At 35.4% G+C, this 11,498-nt stretch overlaps 1 protein-coding gene across 5 annotated transcripts in view; it reads left to right on the plus strand.

Moving 5' to 3' along the window:
* LINGO2 (leucine rich repeat and Ig domain containing 2) overlaps positions 1-11,498 on the plus strand; it is a 1,216,268-nt gene that overhangs the window by 892,948 nt on the left and 311,822 nt on the right. For all 5 annotated transcript variants that reach the window (XM_082400553.1, XM_082400556.1, XM_082400554.1 and 2 more), the window contains one exon: positions 3,761-3,919. The gene's annotated coding sequence lies outside the window, so the exon portion shown is untranslated. The remainder of the gene's footprint in view (positions 1-3,760; positions 3,920-11,498) is intronic.

Raw genomic sequence — 11,498 nt, forward strand, 5'->3', positions numbered from 1 at the left:
CAATATCACTGATAAAAGGGGACAGATTTCAAACGTCTAAGGCAGAAAACCTCATAACTTTGACCACTGATAACCTACCTATTCCTATATTCCTGATGTTTGTATTCTTGAGGTTTGTGAGGAAAAGTGAGCAACTTAGATACAAAGCTTGCAGAATTTGCTAAGCAGTCATTTAGCAAATGCACTGAGCTCATAGATTGCTGAGTGCTCGTATGGTTTTGTTGGCTACCTGGAGGGCTTTGCAACATGCGTCCATGGAGAACATGAAGCACATCCATGAGATAAAGTTTAAAGAGCATCATATCAACAAGTACAAATCAATATCCTAAGAAATGAGTGCCTAGGTGCTAAGGGGATCCTTTGGAAAGCTTTCTTCGAAGCTATAAGATAAACTAAAAGGGCAGTAGTAGTGTGCATAAAGAAAGACAAAGAAGACTAAAATTCAATTACAGAACACTAAAGGCCAGACCAAGAAACAAGAAAACAGGGTCTGTGAATGTTTGAATTTCTTCTACTTTTTAAAAAATTTTATTTTGGTTTTGTTTTATTTAAGATTCACATACAACAGTATTTTATCAATAGGTTCTGTATCCCATGCCCCTATCTAGAACCTCTTTGAACACGGTCAAAATGCATTTAAAAAATTTAAATCAACATTGTTGAGGTATAAATTATACACAATTTAATGTACTCATTCAAAATTCTTCTTAAGAGAATACAAATTTCTCAAAAATAAGAAAAACATTTATTTTTTATAAGGCTTGTTTTCAGACTAGTTGTTTCAGTAGTAAGCAGAGACTCAAAAAATAAAAGACGAGAAAATAGGAGAAAATTAAACCATTTGGAAATCACATTGATATTAGTAAAAATTTCTTAACTTTTTACTTAATTTCTAAGAGTATTTTTAGAAGTATTTGTATCTTTTGTTTTCATGTCCTTATTCAACATCATATCTTCAGACAGGGGCAGGGAAGTACAAAACTTTCAAGCATCTTTTTTCATTCTAAAAATTGGTCTTAGAATAAAGATTCACACCAATACTGTGGAATTAGTACTTCTTATGAACACCTCATGAACTTCTCTTTAAAGAGAATACATGCATTTAATTTTATATATCCTCTTTGAGAAAATAAATGGAATAATAATACAAGAGTTATGTGAAGCAACTTGTTGTATAATAGTGCCCCCACCAAAATCTGTTAACTTGTGGTGTAGACCACACAGGACTGTACTGCAATGCCTAATACACCCATGTGGGAGGCACTGACTCTGTGTTGGAGGCCAGAAATATCAATGTACTATCAGAACCTAACTGGTTGGATTTTTTTGGAACCATCATGACTCAATCAGTTAGTGGGCTTAAGAGTGACACAAAACCATCACTTCCAGTACAAACTGTACGTGAGTTGACTGGGTATATCAGTCCTTTCGTATTGTAGCTTACCCTTGGTCTGTAATGCTTTGCTCACTGGCAAACTTCATAAAATCCCTTGTCTGGTCATATAGTGGGTGGGATATAAAATAAGTCCAATTATTTTAATTTGGTCTAATGTTGCTACCTTTCTTGGTTACCAGTGTATGTTAACAAATCAGAGTAGAATAAACAGTAAACTTTTTATGGGGAGAATAAGTGCATTTTCATTATGTATTTGAGCACCTAATCCCATATCTGGCACAACTGAGGTACTCAGTTAAAATTTGTGGACTGAATAAGTGTGTTAATGAATGAATCAGAGTTCAGTGGTCAGTGGAAAACCTTTTCATTCACTACTTAACAGACACACACACACACACATACACACACACACACACATACACACACACACAAAACCTACCCATTCAAAGAAGGGATCAATAGCATCGTTTCTGTATAATGAAATAAAGCCATTTTAGAAAACAAATAGTTATGCCAATTTACTTAGTTTCATTCTTTTACAGTAAGTGGCAGAACTGAAGTATTAGAAGTCATACTAGGTCACAGATGGGGCCTTCCAAAACAAGTAGCTTTCAAAAATTTCTCACTTCAAAGTCAAAGTCAGTTCTGTAGCTTGGAGATTATGTTTAATTTCCACTTCCCTGTCATTTAGTTTACCCTTATATGACTTCTTCTAATACCCTGCCTGGCCACCAAGAGACCAAAAAGGATTACTACTCATGGAAACAGATTTGTTTTATAAAATAATTGATTTGATCATTTTCAGAGTATCCTCAAAGAAGAAAAGAAGGAAAATAATTTAGGGCATGAATAGAAACATTTGCATCCAGAAGTCGACTAAGATTTTAGCTTAATAAATACCAGAGCTTGGATCAATAGATTAGAAAATTTCAGCCATTTTGTGTGTGTGTCTGGGTGTGTGGATATTTATGTGTGACACTAATAGCATCAACACAACACTTGAGTTTTGAATTGCACAATGGTTATTTGGTGTCCAGGTATACATGTCTTTTTTTTAAGGACTTATTTTGAAGTGTTGCATTTTATTCTGAGGTATGCATTTGACTTCAGCTCCTTACCGTCTTACCATTCTTGCTGAAATGGCACAAAATGATATCTCACTACTGTGTCTTTTAATGAAATCTCCACATGGACTTCTGGGAATACTTGAGGTTCTAATCAAAGAGCATGAGGATATGTCACTTTGTGGCTTGTTAAAATCAGTCTTTGCACCTGTGTCCATGACTTTGCAGCATATAATCACTCACGAGTTCCCCTATAGACTTAGAATAACCTCTCAGCCATTTATGTTGCACCACTTAGAAAATAATAATAATTTTTTTTTCTTGTATATGCATAACTAAATATGGTTGTTGTGGCTAAAAAATCTAGTCATTATTTAAGGCTACCCTGGGAAGACCAATAAACAAATCTGTCCATCAGTATCTTTCTAAATTTCTATTGAACAAAGTTATTTGTGTGGCAGGTATCAGTGCGATTAAGAGTTGTTGATTATGCATGGGTTTTTTTTCTCCTTGAATGGAAGTTAAACATGCTTATGAAGTTTAACCACCATATTTACTCATATGAATATAAATAGTTGAAGCATTAAATATGTGGTAGATTGCCCCAATGTTAGTTATCTAATTACTTTCCTTGGTTCTGGTCATTTGTTTGTGTACAGACTCTGGCTACAACATGTTCATTTTGGTTACTGTCTTATGGTCTGTATTTTGATTTGGATAATGGTGGCTGCTGGATTTGAAGCCCATCATATATGGCCCTCAAAGGTGTTTCTCACACACTATCATACAGATGTGTTTCAATTTTTATACTGGTAATGTTGACACTGAGTGAAATGTCAGAACTCACAAAGGAAACTGTCCTTGATCTAGACCATCATGTGGATTTTCTTCTAGTTGCTGATGGGTTTTGTCCTGTTGAACCTCATTTCCCAGTTACCCTGAGAATAGTATGGATAGAGTCAGAAAAATACTCGAGTACTCCAAGTGGTCACCTACATGAAGGAGAAGGGGTATACACTATAAAATGTGTGATTTTTAATATCAATAAGGTTTATTTACACTGACAGCTTAAACAGATCAATAATAACATGAAGAGAAGCATGCACTCTGCAAAAACACCTCTGTAGCACATAAACTTCAGTCTTCTGGCTTTAATGTTTATCAGAACCTTGAGAGGCATCTATTGCCCCTCACACACTCCTTTATGATTCCCTTATTGATTAAGTAGTGATGCCTCCTGGACCTAGGAGATGGTTCACTGTTTTTCAGTTAAAATGAAGAAATACCTTGTTTGTTGCAGGTTCATTTCAAGGAGTTGACTTGTGGGACTCTGAGAGATGCTACTGCCCATGACTTGTTGGAATTATCATGATCAACTACCCAGTTTGGATTTCACCCAGTGGCCCAGAGCTTTGCATGGTAGACAGCAAGGATTGGATTTTTAAAAAGAGTAAACCAGGTAAGATTTGAGGGAGACATCTGATCATTTATCATTTGTTTAGGCATTTCTAAGGGCTTTAGTGTGCTGCCAAGTTGGATTGAATAATGTATAGCTTTTCTGTTTGCTTTCTAAGTCCACTGAACAGGTTGTTGCAGAATGGTGCTCCCTTGGATTCAGGAGAACGGATATAGTAATAATTGAGTCCCTTTTTTTCAAGAGGAAAGGGAAGTTATTTTATGATACACGTAAAGCAGACACAAGATACTATGGATGATAGTTTAGTGCAATAGCCCAAAATTGCAAGCTAAGGAGATTTCCTCTTTAAGGAACTACTCTGAACTATAATGGAATAAGTAGTTGTACTTTTTGAAAGTTAAGTAGGGAAAGTGTTGCCTTTATGTATTTATATTTTACATGATATAGAAATCTGAGTATCAGTTCATAGCATATGATCTTATATATATGTTTCAAGGTTATTCCAATTTAGAAGGTACACCATTATTTTGTCTTTTATTTCTTTGAAAGTATTTATCATTCTAAATCCTGTTCATCTAAGTATTATTTTAAATGGTAACACAATGACATAGTCCATTGTGGCTCCTGGAATTTAAAATGTTACACATACTCTTATTCAACTATTCTCTTTGCAACTTTTGTGTTTCATTCTGGAACCTCTTTTCAACTATTATCCATAGTTTGGTCAGATCTTATTATCTTTCTCTTTAACTCTCTTCTTCCTCTATAACATAATTTAAATTTGTTATCAACAATTACCTGGGGAAACTACAAGTTATTCTTGTCTTCTGATTTTAAGACCATCAAAGCTCTTACATCAAAATTTTATGAATCCCAATGCAAGATTTAAGTTCAATTATAGAAACAGAAAATATAAGTAAAATTTAATCATTTAGAAAACAACAGAGAGAGATTATTCTAAGTCACTTGAACTCTTTAATTATTTTTTAAACAAATACAGCTCTTTTATTTTCTGAAAATAGAGAAAATGGAACTCAATAAATTATAGCCTAAGATAATTATTTGGTTATAAATGAGAACTTTGAAAATACTTGAAAATAATTGATTTTATAAAGTTTAATAAATATCCGTTCCCAATCCCCTAATAACTTATTTGTCTATAAGATGATATCCTGAGAGTATGAAACTCAAATTAGTCATGAATTTTGAATTTGTTAGAGATAGTATAGATCACCAAACTCATGGCAGAAATCCTTATTTAATGAACTGAGTTAGTGGATAATTGTTTGTCCTGTTTTGTGGCAAGTTGGGTTACCCATATTTGGAAGAGCTCTGCAAGTCTATAAATAAAAGAGACATCAACATGCAGGATGCATTTGTGGGATAAAGCTCAACCTAGTTCCAAGCTTCATTGCATTGGTATCTAACAAATAATTATAGCAAGAACGCTTCATGACAGACTTCCATATTCTTAAGCTTTTAAATCTTAATTTCTGGGTCCAAAATAAATTTCATCCTGACTATGTTTATTTCAATATTTTCACCAAAATCGGGTTGCATGTTAAAACATCAGACTTAGAAAGAAGAAGAAAGACAAAAAGGGGAGAGATAAAATTATATTTATTTTAAGGTAAATAATCATGTGTTAATGTAATTATTAGCAATTATTTATCTTGTCACAAAGGAAAAGCTCTTCTCCATTTGTAAGATGTGTTTTTTTTCTTTAGAATACTTTATCTTTTTGGACTGTATGTCATCAATGTAGAAAAAAGTATACAACAATACTTTTGATCCAAGGATCGTAAAGAAACATAACTTCTCTTCACAGAGTCTTTTAAAGTGAATCCTGTTGCTTAGGGTGTACAGAGATAGTAAATTCCACAGTTCTATATAAAAACATACACTTTAGAAGGGCCCTCTGGACATAAAAGATTTGACAGCGAATTCATATATTTTCCCAGTTAAAGGCTGACTCTTTTAAAATGAACAGAAAATGTATACATTATAGTTTTATACTTATATTAGTTTGAAATTCACTTTTGTTCTCGGTTGTAAGAATGGCAGCTGCATTTTTATGGTGATGCATGTCAGCTTCTCCATAAAGTTAAAAGAACGTCAAGACTTCTGAATTCTGTTCTCAGAAATTTGTAACAAAATCATAAAAATTTGCACTGCTTCTTAGCCTAAAAGCAATTTTTCTTTCTTAAAGCATTTTTAAAGTAAAAGTTTGCCTAGCTCAAGATAACATTACTGTATGCTTGTACATAGAAGCAATATTAAGCTATAAAGACAGGATATAAAAGGTGAGATTTTTCAAAGCACTTCTGATAATCGCATGCCCCCTGTAATGGGATTTGCAGTCTCCAAGGTGGTTAATGAAAAACATTTAAGTTGCACCTGTGTACCCAATGTGTCCTTTACTCTCTGCAGAGAGTGTGAGCATTTTCACCTGTGCCACTCTTCTGTTTTGTTTTTTTTTTTAAACATCGTTATTGGAGTATAATTGCTTTACAACGTTGTGTTAGTTTCTGCTGTATAACAAAGTGAATCAGCTATATGTGTACATATATCCCCATATCTCCTCCCTCTTGCGTCTCCCTCCCACCCTCCCTATCCTACCCCTCTAGGTGGTCACAAAGCACCGAGCTGATCTCCCTGTGCTATGCAGCTGCTTCGCACTAGCTAATGCTACTCTCTCGCTTCGTCCCAGCTTACTATGCCACTATTCTTATTCTGAGGTCTTCTGAAAATAAAATTTTGAGAACTTAGTGAGGTAGCTGTTTCCATCATGAAAAGACTCATATGAATCTTAAATACTTTTGGCTACATGTTTACTTGCTCCCCAAACAATTTTTGAATATCAACCACATGTAAAGCAGTATGTGGCCAGAAACAAATTAGCAATCCTCCCTGCCCCGTCCTCAAATAGTTCACACTCCCAAAGTAAAACAGACACTAAACAGCTCACTCCAGGCAAAATGAACTAAAAAGTTTAATGATGTGTTTCAAACAAAATTCTCTAGAAACCTAAATGAAGGATTGTTAAAAGCGATAGGAGTATTAAAAGGTCTTTAAGGCTTAAGAGGCATTTCAGCTGCACAGCTAAAATGTGGGGAGAATTATAATTGATAGGAAATGGGTGTGAAGGCATTGTAGGCTCAGGGCACAATATGGCAAAGTCACCGTGGTGTAAAAATAAATGTTATGCTTGAGAATGGAAACCTGGATACTGGAGTGTAGGGAGGAATGCAAAAAGAGGTGGGGCATACAGGTCGGGGCTGGACTGTCGTGTTTTTCATGCACAACTATCATGGTTATAAATATGAAAGTGATGTAATCTAATCTATAAGAAAATGATTCTGGCATAGAGTGGAGGAGCAGGCAGGGAAGGTACGCGCAGGGAGAAAAGATAAACTAAAAACACTGAGCTCCATGAGTGCAGAAATGTGTGGTTCAGAGTCTACTGTATCACCAGTGCCTAGAACAGTGCCTGCCCTTCATTGATTCTGTTGATCTGTGTTCAATGCTGAAATGAATGCCTCTCAGTGACAATCCATAAACCTCTATATTTGCAACATTTTCCTATTTTAGAAATGGTTTGAAAACTCTCCATACAAAGGATGAATAGAATTTAACTTACGTGGTTTTCATCACACACAAGGGTACACACACACACACACGCGCGCGCGCGCGCGCACGCGTGCGCTAAACTCTCTGCCAATATGCGCTTGAAATTAAGCCTCAGATCCTGTTCCTGAAATTTATGCTTCAATTAAGATGGGGGCAGCTGCTACCCTACTTTATTTCCCTTTTGAGACTTTTATCTCTCAGGCTTTATGCTTCCCTTCATCGTTTTATCTTCACATCAATCACCATGTTTCACTCCTTGGGAACGCAGCATGCATGGCAGGCACATTTTTATGGCTAGACAGCAAACCTACCCTACTTGGCACAGACTGCTTACTTAAACCTAATTAAGTAATTCTGCTGAAAGTATCACGTCCTTTCCATCACAGTGCACATTTGGTCAGAATAATGGGGAACACTTTAAAGCTATGGAAAATAACTGGGAAAGGGAGCCTGAAGAAGACACAAAATGAATGAAAATGAACTTCAACCCAGCCTTCTCTGACACAACCCTTTAATGAGCCGGGGTGCATTAACACCTCCGCTGCAGGAAACTCCTAACTCACAGCATCACTTTAACGCCAATTATCTTATTGAACATTACCATTGTCGTATGGCTCCCCATTAGTACACCAGATTCAGTACATTTTGTATGATTGAGTCATCTGTTTTTCAGAGAAGTGCTCTTATAGTCTGGGAAAAACCGAAGAATTTCTTTCTAAATATGCATACTTGAGGTAATGAAGATATGATTCACTAAAATGTAATATTCTTGATACCAGGGTCTTTGTCTTTCTTCTCTAGGATCTTAATTCTAGAACCACATACTAATTCAATAAACATATCTGATGGGTGAATGAATGAATATCAACATTTGTGCTTCAGATCAAAATCGTAACTTCTGAGTTTTTAACGGTTGGAAATATCTCTCTTGTTAGTGGGGCCACTGGTATTTGATTCATCCTCTCCATTGTTAGATCAAGGGTATCTTATCCTCTTATGGTTTTCAACACTGCTGTTATTTAGTAACCAATATTTTTAAATCACATAATGACATATAATAGTACCAAAGGTCTACGGGTATGGAGAATTTAATCTGACATTAAGGAACAAGAAAAAAAAAGGCATAACATTTACTAAATGTCTCATTGCCTTTATAAATGAGGTATAGTTCTCTTTCACAAACTATCACAGATTTTGAATTTTTATTTTTATGGATCTCAAGTGCTTGGGAGAAAGAAGTAAGGTTTTGGCTCTTTCCGTGCTGTTGGGTATGGACTTCTCTGGGTAGAAGTCACTGGAATACTGCCATGCTAGCAAACTACCCTCTTCTATTTTGGGGAGGCAGGTTATCACAAAATGTGGTTGTAAATATACTGGCACATTTATAGGTACTGGCTTTAATTAAGAGCTAGGTTTGAATCCCAACTCTGACACTTACCAGTTATGTGATCCTGGGCAAGTTATTTATCATTCCAGAGCTTTGATTCCCAATAGGAAACATGAAGATATTAGTAGGGGTCCCATGGTGCAATTGTGAGGATTAAATGAGATCATAGCTATAAAACACTCAGAAATCTGACACATTATAAATATGCTACTGCTCTAATTATTATTGATTATTATTTTTATTATTGCTCTAATTATTATTATTACTATTATTTACAATCTATATGTGTGGCAGTTCTATCTAGAAATCCATTTGTTTCAGCCAAATGTCAGAATATTTTACCAGTGTTCCTAGAAGTAAATGAGTTGTAAAGTGCTTAGCAGAACACCTGACACCTCATAAGCACTCAATAAGTATTAGTTGTGGTGGTGGTAGTTATTATTATTATTTATTTATATAAGCATTTCTCTCCTTCAGGTTATTTGAAGAGATCTTGGTCTAATCAAATTATAGCAGCAAGGTCCTTCTTAGAATGATGACAGGTCAATGAGTTATGGTTAGTGTTGTGACTTTGAGATAATGCCCTGTTTATCAATCTGTTATTGGTCATATTACAATCATGTTACATGATTGTAATATGTTACATGTTACAGTCATGATACATGTCATATTACAATGATGTTACATGTTACAATCATGTTACATGTCATATTACAATCATTTTCTTTATAACCAAAGATCACCAGAATGATTTTCCATACCAAATTATAATCTTTAGAATCAATAAAACACATTGAAAACAAGGACACCGCCTGCCCCCAACCCCTTGCCACTGGATAACAGAATCCATGGATGCTAAAGGTCCTTTATAAAAAAATGGCATAGTACAGTGGAGTGCCATCCACCACTGGTTGAATCCACAGATGCTTATACGTGGTTATGAAAGGACCACTGTCTCTTACAGCAGCAAACAAATCATCCTGATCTGTTGACATGATTCTCTAATTTGGAAATACTACTTTAATATATAATACATGCATAAAGACTGTCATTAGAGGTCCCTGACATTAATCAAGCAGGATATATAATTATGCCTTTAACCTTTTCTTTTTGTTACATGTATTTTATAAGAAAGACTGACACTAATTTTGAAATGAAAATTTAGAATTAGCACTACACTTAACATAGTAAAATAATACTTTAAAAACTAACTGTCATGATTAATCTTACGACCCTACTAGGAGATGAATGGGGATAAATCCAAGACAATTCCATGAATTTCTGGTCAGTGCTTTGTAGACTATTGGTTTTGAGTGGCTCCAGTCTTCTCAGGAAAAGGCAGAATCCAGATCATCAGCTGAGGTGTGAGGGAAGACAGTATAGACTAGAAAACTGCAGTGGGAGGTGAAAAATGAATCAACCAAGGGCAAATTAAGGGATTCCAGGCTTTGGCAGAAGGGCCTTTTAGGATTGGACTGTGGGTGTCGGCAACAAGCCAGGACTGGAGAGCGGCTCATTTTCTCTCAGCAGCTCATGGTTGCCCTCAGTGAGGGGCAGAGGAATCCCATGGTGGAAAGGAAAGGAATTTGGGGATGCACTGTGGTGACAGAAGTAGCATTGAAGTGATGGACTGTGGAGGTAACCAGCAAGTCGAGCAACATCATGCCAGGGGTTAACAGCTTGACGAAATGTGTGCAAGAGGGTTTGGACTAAGCAGTAGGAAATCCCTGAGTGAGCAAAGGGAACATTTCATTAGAAGGGATTTATTCCTTCTAAGGATAAGATTTAGCATGAAATTAAGATACTGCTGGAGATAATCTTTACAAAGTCTCTTCTGCAGCAATGTGAAAGGAAGGATAACCAAGACCTGATTCTATCATGTCTCTTTCTATTGAATCCAACAGTGACAATAGCAATAAAATAATAACGACAACCACCCTAAATTGAATTTTTGGATCAATACAGGTCATTTATATTAGTAGCCCTTTAGTGTAGACGTAATTATATACATATTCAAGATGAAGAAGAAGACTTAGAAAGGTTAGTAATTTTCCCAGGCTCACACTGCTAATATGTGTCAGGGTGAGTTTTTCTCCCAAGATCTCCTCTTTATAAAACCTGTGAGTTTTCCGTTCTATTATTATCCTCTTTTTCAGTTCTTAAAACTAACAATCCAATCCCTATGCCTCTATATATAGGTGCAAATTTCCTCTATTATATAATAAATTTCTATAATATTGTGTAATTTCCTTCTTGTTGCACATGTGTGTGTTTTGCTTTTCCATGGATTTGAAAGAGGCTTGAGAGGTACAACCCATAGTGTTTCTTTTTACAGAGGGCCTATTACTACTAGTGTTATGATAGGCCCTGCTTCTGAACAAATGTTTGCTGATGATAATGTCAATAAGAAACTGGTTTCCCCTTTCCAACAAAGAGAAGTAAACGTATGTACACACTTCATATATAATTCTCGGCATAAATGTTGTATATAAATTCATATACCTATAATTTATTGAATATTTACATAAATGGCCAAATTAAAAATCATTTGAATAATACTTTGTTTTTTATCTATATAGAATTTTCTTTCCCCTAACAGAGAGC

This window comes from Balaenoptera borealis (assembly GCF_965194805.1).
Source record: "Balaenoptera borealis genome assembly, chromosome: 8".
In the NCBI taxonomy this organism is placed as follows: Eukaryota; Metazoa; Chordata; class Mammalia; order Artiodactyla; family Balaenopteridae; genus Balaenoptera; species Balaenoptera borealis.